This window comes from Musca domestica, unplaced genomic scaffold (genome assembly GCF_030504385.1).
Source record: "Musca domestica strain aabys unplaced genomic scaffold, Musca_domestica.polishedcontigs.V.1.1 28, whole genome shotgun sequence".
Taxonomy (NCBI): domain Eukaryota; kingdom Metazoa; phylum Arthropoda; class Insecta; order Diptera; family Muscidae; genus Musca; species Musca domestica.
In genome coordinates, this window is record NW_026712293.1 from 6,949,478 (window position 1) to 6,965,020 (window position 15,543).

Below are 15,543 nucleotides of genomic sequence, written 5' to 3' on the forward strand. Positions count from 1 at the left end.
AGATTTCAAAAATTCCACACATTACAAAAGTTATATATTTCTTTAATTTTAGCGAGTAACGAGTAAAGGTGGATATTCGTTATGTATGGACGAAAAATTGTGCTATGTGAGCACAATATTTTGAAATATATAAATATATTTGAATTTTTACAAAAATTACATCAATTTTTCTTTATATATGTATTTTTTCCAATTTTAACTAGTAACGAGTGGAAATACAAATTTTCAATGTATGGACGAAAAATTGTGCTAGGTTAGCACAAATCAGCACAACTTTTAGTTTTTCGATATCTTGTTTCTAAATATGCGATTTTGATTTCTACTATTTTAACGAGTAACGAGTAGAGATACAAATTTTCAATGTATGGACGAAAAATTGTGCTAGGTGAGCACAATTCAGCACAACTTGCAGATTTTAAAAAAATCCACAAATCACAAAAGCTATACATTTTTTTTAATTTTAGCGAGTAACGAGTAAAGGTGGAAATTCGTTATGTATGGACGAAATTTACCGCATCTCGATATTTAGTTTTTAACAAAAATTAAAGAAATTTTTCGTTATATATGTATTTTTTCCAATTTTAACTAGTAACGAGTGGAAATACAAATTTTCAATGTATGGACGAAAAATTGTGCTAGGTTAGTACAAATCAGCACAACTTTTAGTTTTTCGATGTCTTGTTTCTAAATATGTGATTTTGATTTTTACGATTTTAACGAGTAACGAGTAAAGATACAAATTTTCAATGTATGGACGAAAAATTGTGCTAGGTGAGCACAATTTAGCAAAACTTGCAGATTTCAAAAATTCCACATATTACAAAAGTTATACACTTTTTTTTATTTTTAGCGAGTAACGAGTAAAGGTGGAAATTTTTATTTTAGGACGAAAAATTGTGCTAAGTGAGCACAACTCAGCACAATTTACCGCATCTTGATATTTGAATTTTTACAAAAATTACAGCAAATTTTCGTTATTTATGTAATTTTTCCAATTTTAACTAGTAACGAGTGGAAATACAAATTTTCAACATATGGACGAAAAATTGTGCTAGGTTAGCACAAATCAGCACAACTTTTAGTTTCTCGATATCTTGTTTCTAAATATGCGATTTTGATTTTTACTATTTTAACGAGTAACAAGTAGAAATACAAATTTCCAATGTATGGACGAAAGATTTTGCTAGGTGAGCACAATTCAGCACAACTTGCAGATTTCAAAAATTCCACATATTACAAAAGTTATACACTTTTTTTATTTTTAGCGAGTAACGAGTAAAGGTAGAAATTCGTTATGTATGGACGAAAAATTGTGCTAAGTGAGCACAACTAAGCACAATTTACCGCATCTCGATATTTGAATTTTTACAAATATTACAGCAATTTTTCGTTATATATGTATTTTTTCCAATTTTAACTAGTAACGAGTGGATATACAAATTTTCAATGTATGGACGAAAAATTGTGCTAGGTTAGCACAAATCAGCACAACTTTTAGTTTTTCGATGTCTTGTTTCTAAATATGCGATTTTGATTTTTACGATTTTAACGAGTAACAAGTAGAAATACAAATTTTCAATGTATGGACGAAAATTGTGCTAGGTGAGCACAATTCAGCACAACTTGCAGGTTTCAAAAATTCCACACATTACAAAAGTTATATATTTTTTTAATTTTAGCGAGTAACGAGTAAAGGTGGAAATTCGTTATGTATGGACGAAAAATTGTGCTAAGTGAGCACAACTCAGCATAATTTACCGCATCTCGATATTTGAATTTTTACAAAAATTACATCAATTTTTCGTTATATATGTATTTTTTCCAATTTTATCTAGTAACGAGTGGAAATACAAATTTTCAATGTATGGACGAAAAATTGTGCTAGGTTAGCACAAATCAGCACAACTTTTAGTTTTTCGATGTCTTGTTTCTAAATATGCGATTTTGATTTTTACGATTTTAACGAGTAGAGATACAAATTTCCAATGTATGGATGAAAATTGCGCTAGGTGAACACAATTCAGCACAACTTGCAGATTTCAAAAATTCCACATATTACAAAAGTTATACTTTTTTTTTAATTTTTAGCGAGTAACGAGTAAAGGTGGAAAATCGTTATGTATGGACGAAAAATTGTGCTAAGTGAGCACAACTCAGCACAATTTACCGCATCTCGATATTACAGCAATTTTTCGTTACATATGTATTTTTTCCAATTTTAACTAGTAACGAGTGGATATACAAATTTTCAAAGTATGGACGAAAAATTGTGCTAGGTTAGCACAAATCAGCACAACTTTTAGTTTTTCGATGTCTTGTTTCTAAATATGCGATAACTAGTAACGAGTGGAAATACAAATTTTCAATATACGGACGAAAAATTGTGCTAGGTGAGCACAATTTAGCAAAACTTTTAGTTTTTCGATGTCTTGTTTCTAAATATGCGATTTTGATTTTTACGATTTTAACGAGTAACAAGTAGAAATACAAATTTTCAATGTATGGACGAAAATTGTGCTAGGTGAGCACAATTCAGCACAACTTGCAGATTTCAAAAATTCCACATATTACAAAAGTTATATATTTTTTTTAATTTTAGCGAGTAACGAACAAAGGTGGAAATTCGTTATGTATGGACGAAAAATTGTGCTAAGTGAGCACAACTCAGCACAATTTACCGCATCTCGATACTTGATTTTTTACAAAAATTAAAGAAATTTTTCTTTATATATGTATTTTTTCCAATTTTAACTAGTAACGAGTGGAAATACAAATTTTCAATGTATGGACGAAAAATTTTGCTTGGTTAGCACAAATCAGCACAACTTTTAGTTTTTCGATGTCTTGTTTCTAAATATGCGATTTTGATTTTTACGAGTAACGAGTAGAGATACAAATTTGCAATGTATGGCCGAAAAATTGTGCTATATGAGCACAATTCAGCACAACTTGCAGATTTCAAAAATTCCACATATTACAAAAGTTATACATTTTTTTAATTTTTAGCGAGTAACGAGTAAAGGTGGAAATTCGTTATGTGTGGACGAAAAATTGTGCTAGGTTAGCACAAATCAGCACAACTTTTAGTTTTTCGATATCTTGTTACTAAATATGCGATTTTGATTTTTACTATTTTAACGAGTAACAAGTAGAAATACAAATTTTCAATGTATGGAAGAAAATTGTGCTATGTGAGCACAATTCAGCACAACTTGCAGATTTCAAAAATTCTACATATTACAAAAGTTATACATTTTTTTTAATTTTTTAGCGAGTAACGAGTAAAGGTGGAAATTCGTTATGTATGGACGAAAAATTGTGTTAGGTTAGCACAAATCAGCACAACTTTTAGTTTTTTATATTTTGTTTCTAAATATGCGATTTCGATTTTTACTACTTTAACGAGTAGAGATACAAATTTCCAATGTATGGACGAAAATTGTGTTAGGTGAGCACAATTCAGCACAACTTGCAGATTTCAAAAATTTCACATATTACAAAAGTTATACATTTTTTTAATTTTTAGCGAGTAACGAGTAAAGGTGGAAATTCGTTATGTATGGACGAAAAATTGTGCTAAGTGAGCACAACTCAGCACAATTTACCGCATCTCGATATTTGAATTTTTACAAAAACAAGTTAAAATGTATCAGTCGATCGACAGATATATACCCTCAGCCTGTGTTCGATTATTAAAATATAATTTGACTAGTGTTACAATTATTCAAACGTTTTACCCTCTATGGAGCAATATTGTCCATTTCGTATCGGACCCAAAAATTTGATATAAATATTCCGACGTTCCTGGTATGGATTATATCGACTTCACTTTATATGAGATATGTAATAATTTTTAGAATTTGTTAAAATGTGAGTGATTTACAAGATAGTCTACCGAAATATTCCACTTCTATACTTCATCTGATACAAATAAAAAATATTGAGCGAAATATTGGGCAAAATTACAAGAAAGGATATTTATGTCCAATTTTATACGAAATCATATATACCGATAAATTTCATATTCATATCAGGCTTCTTATTGAGAGAAATATTTGAGAATAGCAAGTAGTAAAGTATTACTAAATTGTTTCGAAAGTTATAACAGATATAATTATTGAAAATTGTGACCCCAGAAGGGGTTGGCAGATATATATCAACTTCACGACAGATCTTGTGTTAGCAAAAATATTTGTGTGTGTGAAATTTGAAAAGAGTTGGATATTTATTTCGCTTTATTTGAGTGTTTTGTTTTTCAAAATCTTAAACCCTATGTATGGGGGAGAAGAAATGGTTCAATCTATACCACCTTTATAACAGATCTTGTGTTGATAGAAATATTAAAATGTGCCAAGTCTAAATGGAATCTGATGTTAATTTGGCGTTTTATGAGCTTCATGGGTATTCGAAATTTCGACACTTTGTGGGGGAGGTACCAGAAGGAGTGGACCGATACATCCCATGTTAACACCAGTTCTTGGGTTTATAAAAATATTGAAATGTGTGAAATTTGAAGACGTTCGGATCCTTACATCACATTATTTAAGAGTTATAATTATTCAAAAGTTGACCCTTTGTGGGGGAGGTACTTGATGGAGTGGACCGATACTGTTCATTTTCGCACCCGACCTAGCACTGATGAAAATATGAGGATTTGCAAAGTTAGAGCAAAATCGGCTAATCGTTTCTCTTTCTGTGCAAAAAATATATTTTATATATATATATTTTTTTGAAAATTTTGACCCTTTGTGTAGGAGGTACCAAAAGAAGTGGACCAATATATTGCCTCTTAACACCAGACATTGTGTTAATAAAAATATTGGGATATGTGAAATTTGAAGACAATCGGACTCTTACATCATATTTTATAAGAATTGTAATTAATCAAAATTTTGACCATTTGTGGGGGAGGTACTTAATGGAGTGGACCGATATTGTCCATTTTCCCACATGACCTAGCACTGATGAAAATATGAGGATTTGCAAAGTTCGATCAAAATCGGATTATCGTTTCTCTTTTAGTGCACCAGAAGGGGTGGACTGATATATTCCATTTTTGCACCAGACCTTGGGCTAATAAAATTATTGGGATGTGTAGAATTTGAAGACTATCGGACTCTTACATCACATTTTATAAGAGCTTTAATTATTCAAAATTTTGACTCCAAATGTTCTGAAACCGATTTGGTCCAAAGAGACCTAGGGTCTAAAACCATTATTTCGACTAGGCACATTTTAACCGTATCAAATGATATATACCCTCTGTAGCCATATGGCTGAGGGTATAATTACAGCAATTTTTCGTTATATATGCATTTTATCCAATTTTAACTAGTTGTACAAAATACTTTGTACATACTTTTGAGTGCGGTTGAGGCGCTGGGAAAAACTAGCAATAAACAATAAATATTCAAAAATTACATATTTCCCAGCCGCCATAAAATACCACATGTGAACAATTCGGTGATCTTGTGCGCTGACGCATACGATAATGTGTCAGATAATAAAGGTTATGACCCACACGCACAGATATCGATGCGCTCAGTAGATGCACAAGATCACTTGAATGAAATGTAAAGCAGCCCTGCAATGTTCTCCATTCAATATTAGAATAGATAAGAACAATTGTGTGGCTGAGACTAGGTTAAGTTAGATTAGTTTCAGTAGTACGTAAGAAAATATGTTTGAAATAAAACTAGAATTGAATCAACAGTCAAACCTTTCGGTTGATTTTCTCTTCTCACATTGGTCCTTCGAAAAATAAAGAATCGACGACCTAAAATAAAATTGGTTTGAGTTATCCCCCACCAGTGGTAAGAAACTCAGAAAAGCCAAAAAAGAAGTAGCTGTTCTTCAAAAAGGAGGAGAACTGCTACCAAAAAGTCCGCTGAGACATTTTAAATGTAGGACCGTAGGGCATTTTAAAAGATAGTCGAAGGGACAAAATTATATGAAAAAAAAACCATAAAGGCAAAAATAAAAAAAAAGACCCAACGGGCAAAAATTACAAAATACGCCATAGGAGCAAGAAAAAAAAAACAAAAAAGACCCACGGGGCAAATTAAAAAAAAAATATATAACTAAAGGAGGACAATAAAGTCCCAAAAAGAAAAAAACATGCAATTTTGAAAAGAGGACATCAAAAGTCCCAATTAAAAAAGAAGTAAATTAAAAAAAAATAATAATAAATAAATGAAAGAAAAGCAGTAAAAAAAACGAAGAAGCAAGATATACAAAAAAAAATATATATATAAAAGCAAAAAATGGAAAAGGAGTTCCAAAATCAAAAGTTCCAAGAAGAGGAGCGAGAAAATACAACAGCGTCAGGAGACGCATTGAATATATCCGAGTTCGATATGGAAAAAATGGTACGAGAGTTTCGGGCGTTCCAGAATGTGATTATCCAGCAGCACCAGGAGAAAATTAAGTCGATTATGGAAGAAATTGAGCAGATGTTCCTATCGCAGCAATCCAGCAACAATCAAAAAGGGGACAAGGAACAAAAGGAAAGCCAAGTCGTCGAAGCTGGGAAAGATGACCTGTCCACACAACTAGCAAGTGCAAGAGAGGGACATAATGCTGTTGAACGAAAACAGATTCCAGTCTTGGAAGGTAATTCTGGGAATTTTTTCCCGCCGGCAAGTCCTCATTTTGAGGAACGGAAAGAAGAAGAAGAAAATTCCGCCCTGACCAACGAAGAACCCGAAAAACATAATGATATTGGAGAGAAGGAAAAAGAAATAAAGGCGATAAGCACAGAAGGTCACATCATTTCCAACGAATATGTGAAAGAATTAATCGAAGAAATGGGAAAAGACAAACAAAATTCTCTGGTAGCGGTTCCTGAAGAGTATACCAACGAGTATGGAAATGAATTTATCGAAGAAGTGGGAAAAGCCAAACAAAATTCTCTGGTTCCGGTTCCTGAAGGTCTTAGCGAAATCCATAGCAAATCATCAAGGGCCGTGAAAACAGAAGACGACGAATCGGAGCTTACAATAAAGCCGACGGCAATCATTTGCTACATGGGTGATGACGGTCTGCAGCGATGGACTACTAATTCGGCCGCATGGAAAATGAAGCCGGCAGATAAAGGTGGTGGTATCGGCAAGAGAGGCTGGATGAAACGTTGGAGTCGTTTCCTGGAAGCGGTTACCTGATATTATTTCAACATATATAGATAGTTACGCATAAATTTTCTTTTCAAATCTTTCATATTTTATATTTAAATATTCCATATTATCCATTTGTTAACTTTATAAAAAATACAGTCCACTATAAACATGCACATTTAAGCCGCCCGGGAGAATGTACAAAATTCTTTGTACATACTTTTGAGTGCGATTGAGGCGCTGGGAAAATTCAGCAATAAAAAATAAATCTTCTAAAATTAAATATTTCCCAGCCGCCATAAAATATCACATGTGAAGAATTCGGTGATCTTGTGCGCTGACGCATACGATAATGTGTCAGATAATAAAGGTTATGACCCACACGCACAGATATCGATGCGCTCAGTAGATGCACAAGATCACTTGAATGAAATGTAAAGCAGCCCTGCAATGTTCTCCATTCAATATTAGAATAGATAAGAACAATTGTGTGGCTGCGACTAGGTTAAGTTAGATTAGTTTCGGTAGTACGTAAGAAACGTATTCCTTAAATAAAATTAGAATTGAATCAACAGCCAAACCATTCGGTTGGTTTTCTCTTCTCAATCATTGGTCCTTCGAAAAATAAAGAATCGACGACCTAAAATTAAATTGGTTTGAGTTATCCCCCACCAGTGGTAAGAAACTCAAAATAACCAAAAAAGAAGTAGCTATTTTCCAAAAAAGAGGAGAACAGCTACAAAACAAATGTTTGCTGAGACATTTTAAAAAATAGTCGAAGGGATTAAAGTATTTGAAAAAGCCATAGTGCAAAAATAAAAAAGCCATAGAGGCAGAATTAAAAAAAAATTAAATAAAAACATATTACAAAAAAGACCCGAAGGGCAAAAATTACAAAACACGCCATAGGGGCAAAACCAAAAAATAAAAAAACTAATTAAAAAAAAGAGATAAGAGGACAACAAAGTCCCAAATAAAAGAAAAACATACAATTTTGAAAAGAGGACATCAAAGTCCCAACTGGAAAAAAGCAAAAAATAGAAAAAAGCCAAGAAGGCAATATAAAAAAATTTTTAAAAGAGGACAAATAGTCCCATCTAAAACATTTAAATAAAAAATGAATAAAAAAATGGAAGAAAATATCACCACTTTGGCAGACTATTTCCAGCTATTAACGTCGACGTCAGCCTTTGAAAAGGTGAAACACGTCGCGGTATGGAAGGTACTGGTAGAAAACACATATTACCAGTTACGACGGTACTTGAGGGTACACCAAAAATATCTTCCAACCCATATAAAGACATTGTCATGTGATGTGGATATGTGTATGTTATCAGCAATGAAGCTTTTAGCAACCCGGAGTCGCAATTACACAGGCTTGGACATCGATGAAGAAATCGAAGATTCGATGAAACCTCCATCACGATGGATACTCTCGCTGAAATATGACCATTTAACTTGGGAAGAGCAAGTGGAAGAAAACAGACAACTCAACTATGTCGAAACAAAGGAAGATTACGACAGAGAATTGGAAGATGGTTTGCACGAACAAATGCAAGCCTATGAAAATAATTTACAATCTCTGCTGGGACAAGCAATCGAATTGCGTTCTCAACTAATAATCGAAGTGGAAAAAAGTGAAACGATATTGAGAAATGCGAAGGCCCACGAAAAATATCTGCTCGCCAAATCTGAAGAAAACCTGCGGGCCAAAGATGAACAATTCGAAGAAAAACATCGAGTTCAGAATGATCAAGTGCGACATCTAAAAACGAAGTTAAAGAAAGTCAATGAAAAATTGGCTAGCTCGGAAAGAGCGCGACGAGTCTTGGAAGCTGAGAAAGATGACCTGTCCAAGCAACTAGAAAGTGTAAGAAAGGGAGATAATGCTGTTAATCTAAAACAGATTCGATGTTTAGAAGGAAATATTGTGAAGTGCTTCCCGCCGGCAAGTCCTCATTTTGAGGAACGTGAAGAAGAAAAACGTTCTGGTGTCGTGTCAGCGCTGACATATAGAAAACCATTTCGGGAGGAACCTCTCAATTTAGTAAAAACCAATCGATGCAATGGCAACCGTTTTGGAAGAGAAGTAATAAATAGTCTTATTGCAGAAGAGGAAAAAGAAGAAAAGTCGCCACGCACAGAAGGTTCAAAAAGTGTCGACGAATGTGGTAAATTAGCAGGAAAAGAATGCATCGATGAAGTAGAAAAAGCCAAAGAAATGCCTCTGGTTCCGGAAGTGTATTACCACCACCACAAACCACCAATAACCTTAAGAAAGGAAGACGACAAAGCAGAGCGTACCATGGAGCCAATGGTAATCCTTTCCGACGTGAATGATGGCGGTCTGCATCGATGGACTATTAATTCGGTAGTATGGAAAATGAAGCCGGCAGATAAAGGTGGTGGTATCGGCAAGAGAGGCTGGATAGAAAAGTGGAGCCGTTTCCTGCAAGCGGTCACCTAGGATAATTTATATAGTATAGTATAATTAGTTTTAAATCTAAATATCTAAATATTTTTTATACAGTCCTGTTCTACACCCATTTAATTTCTAATAAAATATGCACATTTAAGCCGCCCGGGAGAATGTACAAAATACTTTGTACATACTTTTGAGTGCGGTTGAGGCGCTGGGAAAAACTAGCAATAAACAATAAATATTCAAAAATTACATATTTCCCAGCCGCCATAAAATACCACATGTGAACAATTCGGTGATCTTGTGCGCTGACGCATACGATAATGTGTCAGATAATAAAGGTTATGACCCACACGCACAGATATCGATGCGCTCAGTAGATGCACAAGATCACTTGAATGAAATGTAAAGCAGCCCTGCAATGTTCTCCATTCAATATTAGAATAGATAAGAACAATTGTGTGGCTGAGACTAGGTTAAGTTAGATTAGTTTCAGTAGTACGTAAGAAAATATGTTTGAAATAAAACTAGAATTGAATCAACAGCCAAACCATTCGGTTGGTTTTCTCTTCTCATTCACTAGTAACGAGTGGAAATACAAATTTTCAATGTATGGACGAAAAATTGTGCTAGGTGAGCACAATTCAGCATAACTTGCAGATTTCAAAAATTCCACATATTACAAAGTTATACATTTGTTTTAATTTTAGCGAGTAACGAGTAAAGGTGGAAATTCGTTATGTATGGACGAAAAATTGTGCGAAGTGAGCACAACTCAGCACAATTTACCGCATCTCGACATTTGAATTTTTACAAAAATTGCAGCAATTTTTCGTTATACATGTATTGTTTCCAATTTTAACTAGTAACGAGTGGAAATACAAATTTTCAATATATGGACGAAAAATTGTGCTAGGTTAGCACAAATTAGCACAACTTTTAGTTTTTCGATATCTTGTTTCTAAATATGCGATTTTGATTTTTACTATTTTAACGAGTAGAGATATAAATTTCCAATGTATGGACGAATAATTGTGCTAGGTAAGCCGAATTCAGCACAACTTGCAGATTTAAAAAAATTCCACATATTACAAAAGTTATACATTTTTTTTAATTTTTAGCGAGTAACGAGTAAAGGTGGTTATGTATGGACGAAAAATTGTGCTAAGTGAGCACAACTCAGCACAATTTACCGCATCTCGATATTTGAATTTTTACAAAAATTACAGCAATTTTTCTGAAATATACTGGTTTTTTCGAAATTGCCATATCTTGAAAACGGTTGAAGATATTGAGAAAAAATAAACGGCACAATTTAGCACAAATCAAGCACGACCCAGCACAACTTTAATTTCTTCGAAATTCGAAAATTGAATTTCTTACATACTTTCGAAATTGTCGTTTTTTTCGAAATTGGTAAGAGATATCGAAAAAGTTTTAACGGCACAAACCGAATACGACTCAGCACAACTTTCATTTTTTCGAAATTCGAAAATTGCCATTCTCTCAGATTTTTTTCGAAAAAAATCTTTTTCGAATATCTCAGAAAATTTTTCGAATTTCGAAAAAAAAATTCGGCACAATTGAGCACAAGCCTAGCACAATTCAGCACAACTTTCCTTTTTTCGAAATTCGAAAATTGCAATTCCAACGGACACCACATCTATTGGTCATCAATGATACTGAAGTTATGAATATTCAGACTTTAAAAATGTTGAATTCGATTCTTATATAATGAATTACCAGTAGACGGATTCCGTTTACTAGATGTAGATAACCGAGTAGTTTTACCAATAAATTCTCAAATTCGAATTTTAATTACTGCTGCTGATGTAATTCATTCATGAACTGTTCCTGCTTTAGGTGTAAAGGTTGATGGTACTCCTGGTCGTCTAAATCAAATTAATTTCTTACTATTCATATATTCCTTCAATACCTACATCAAATTTAAATAATAAAACACATTCAACAAAGTCATTAAATTGAAAATGATGACAAATTTATTCTCTGTTTTTGACAATTAATCAAGTATTTCTAATCTTTCATTAAATTGATTAAAAACTTTTTTAGGAATATTAATAATTCCATCAATATACTGACTTATACCATCTCGATACCACATTTTCTGAAATAATATCTTATTAACACTTCATAAGGAATTTAAAACTTTACTTGGCCCAATAGGAGCAAACGGTTCGGTTCTATTTAATAATTTTATAGGATTATTTCCATATATTTTTACAAGTACAACTCATTTAACTTTAACTCTAACTTTAGCTCTTTCTTTATGATTATGTTTTATGTTATATGGATGAATTAATAATACTCAATATATATTTGCACATTTAGTTCCTCAAGGAACTCCAGCTATTTTAATACCATTTATGGTATGCATTGAAACTATTAGTAATGTAATTCGACCAGGAACTTTAGCTGTTCGATTAACAGCTAATATAATTGCTGGACATTTACTTCTTACTCTTTTAGGAAATACAGGACCTTCTTTATCTATAGTATTAATTAGTTTTTTAATTATTACACAAATTGCATTATTAGTTTTGGAATCAGTAGTTGCAATAATTCAATCATATGTATTTCCTGTTCTTAGAACATTATATTCTAGAGAAGTTAATTAATGTCAACACATTCAAATCACCCATTTCATTTAGTAGATTATAGTCCATGACCATTAACAGCATCCATTGGAGCTATAACAACAGTTGCAGGAATAGTAAAATAATTCCATCAATATGATAATTCATTATTCTTATTAGGAAATGTTATTACAATTTTAACTGTATACCAATGATGACGAGATGTTTCTCGAGAAGGAACATATCAAGGTCTTCATACACTTTCTGTTACTACAGGTTTACGATGAGGAATAATTTTATTTATTCTTTCAGAAGTTTTATTTTTGTTTCATTTTTTTGAGCATTTTTCCATAGTAGTTTATCTCCTTCAATTGAATTAGGAGCTATATGACCACCTTTTGAATTACTTCTTTCAATCCATTCCAAATTCCTTTATTAAATACTGTAATTTTATTAACTTCTGGAATTACTGTAACTTGAGCTCATCATAGTTTAATGGAAGGTAATCATTCACAATCTACACAAGGATTATTTTTTACAGTATTATTAGGGATCTACTTCACAATTCTTCATGCTTATGAATATATTGAAGCTCCATTCACAATTGCAGATTCAGTTTACGGTTCTACTTTCTTTATACCAACAGGATTTCTTAGTCTTCATGTATTAATTGGAACCACTTTTTTAATTGTTCAGGTCGACATTTAAATAACCACTTTTAAAAAAATCACCACTTTGGATTTGAAGCTGCTGCTTGATATAGACATTTTGTTGCTATTGTTTGATTATTCCTTTATGTATCTATTTACTGTTGAGGAGGATAATTTATTATCTACTTAGTATAAAAAGTATATTTGAATTCCAATCATATGGTCTATTATTAATAGTATAGATAATTTTTTTCAATTTTTACAATTAGTTCAATCCTTCTATTAATTTCTGTAGTAGTAATACTATTAGCTTCAATTTTATCTAAAAAAAAACAATTGTAGATCGTGAAAAATCTTCACCATTCGAATGTGGATTTGACCCAAAATCATCATCTCGTTTACCTTTTTCTCTTCGATTTTTTTAATTACTATTATTTTTTTAATTTTTGACTTAGAAATTGCATTAATTTTACCAATTATTTTAATTATTAAATTTTCAAATATTATGTGCTGAACAATTACGTCTGTTATTCTTATTTTAATTCTATTATTAGGACTTTATCATGAATGAAATCAAGGAATATTAAATTGATCAAACTAAATAGGGTTGTAGTTAATTATAACAATTGATTTGCATTCAAAAAGTATTGATTTTTCAATCTACCTTGAATATGAAGCGAGATATATTTTTACCCTTATACTTGAAATTATTTAATTGAAGCTAAAAAGCGGCTTATCTATCATTAACAGTGATAAGCCGCTTTTTAGCTTCAATTAAATAATTTAAAGTATAAGGGTAAAAATATATCTCGCTTCATATTCAAGGTAGATTGAAAAATCAATACTTTTTGAATGCAAATCAATTGTTATAATTAACTACAACCCTATTTAGTTTGATCAATTTAATATTCCTTGATTTCATTCATGATAAAGTCCTAATAATAGAATTAAAATAAGAATAACAGACGTAATTGTTCAGCACATAATATTTGAAAATTTAATAATTAAAATAATTGGTAAAATTAATGCAATTTCTAAGTCAAAAATTAAAAAAATAATAGTAATTAAAAAAATCGAAGAGAAAAAGGTAAACGAGATGATGATTTTGGGTCAAATCCACATTCGAATGGTGAAGATTTTTCACGATCTACAATTGTTTTTTTTTAGATAAAATTGAAGCTAATAGTATTACTACTATAGAAATTAATAGAAGGATTGAACTAATTGTAAAAATTGAAAAAAATTATCTATACTATTAATAATAGACCATATGATTGGAATTCAAATATACTTCTTATACTAAGTAGATAATAAATTATCCTCCTCAACAGTAAATAGATACATAAAGGAATAATCAAACAATAGCAACAAAGTGTCTATATCAAGCAGCAGCTTCAAATCCAAAGTGGTGATTTTTTTAAAAGTGGTTATTTAAATGTCGACCTGAACAATTAAAAAAGTGGTTCCAATTAATACATGAAGACTAAGAAATCCTGTTGGTATAAGGAAAGTAGAACCGTAAACTGAATCTGCAATTGTGAATGGAGCTTCAATATATTCATAAGCATGAAGAATTGTGAAGTAGATCCCTAATAATACTGTAAAAAATAATCCTTGTGTAGATTGTGAATGATTACCTTCCATTAAACTATGATGAGCTCAAGTTACAGTAATTCCAGAAGTTAATAAAATTACAGTATTTAATAAAGGAATTTGGAATGGATTGAAAGAAGTAATTCAAAAGGTGGTCATATAGCTCCTAATTCAATTGAAGGAGATAAACTACTATGGAAAAATGCTCAAAAAAATGAAACAAAAAATAAAACTTCTGAAAGAATAAATAAAATTGTTCCTCATCGTAAACCTGTAGTAACAGAAAGTGTATGAAGACCTTGATATGTTCCTTCTCGAGAAACATCTCGTCATCATTGGTATACAGTTAAAATTGTAATAACATTTCCTAATAAGAATAATGAATTATCATATTGATGGAATTATTTTACTATTCCTGCAACTGTTGTTATAGCTCCAATGGATGCTGTTAATGGTCATGGACTATAATCTACTAAATGAAATGGGTGATTTGAATGTGTTGACATTAATTAACTTCTCTAGAATATAATGTTCTAAGAACAGGAAATACATATGATTGAATTATTGCAACTACTGATTCCAAAACTAATAATGCAATTTGTGTAATAATTAAAAAACTAATTAATACTATAGATAAAGAAGGTCCTGTATTTCCTAAAAGAGTAAGAAGTAAATGTCCAGCAATTATATTAGCTGTTAATCGAACAGCTAAAGTTCCTGGTCGAATTACATTACTAATAGTTTCAATGTATACCATAAATGGTATTAAAATAGCTGGAGTTCCTTGAGGAACTAAATGTGCAAATATATATTGAGTATTATTAATTCATCCATATAACATAAAACATAATCATAAAGAAAGAGCTAAAGTTAGAGTTAAAGTTAAATGACTTGTACTTGTAAAAATATATGGAAATAATCCTATAAAATTATTAAATAGAACCGAACCGTTTGCTCCTATTGGGCCAAGTAAAGTTTTAAATTCCTTATGAAGTGTTAATAAGATATTATTTCAGAAAATGTGGTATCGAGATGGTATAAGTCAGTATATTGATGGAATTATTAATATTCCTAAAAAAGTTTTTAATCAATTTAATGAAAGATTAGAAATACTTGATTAATTGTCAAAAACAGAGAATAAATTTGTCATCATTTTCAATTTAATGACTTTG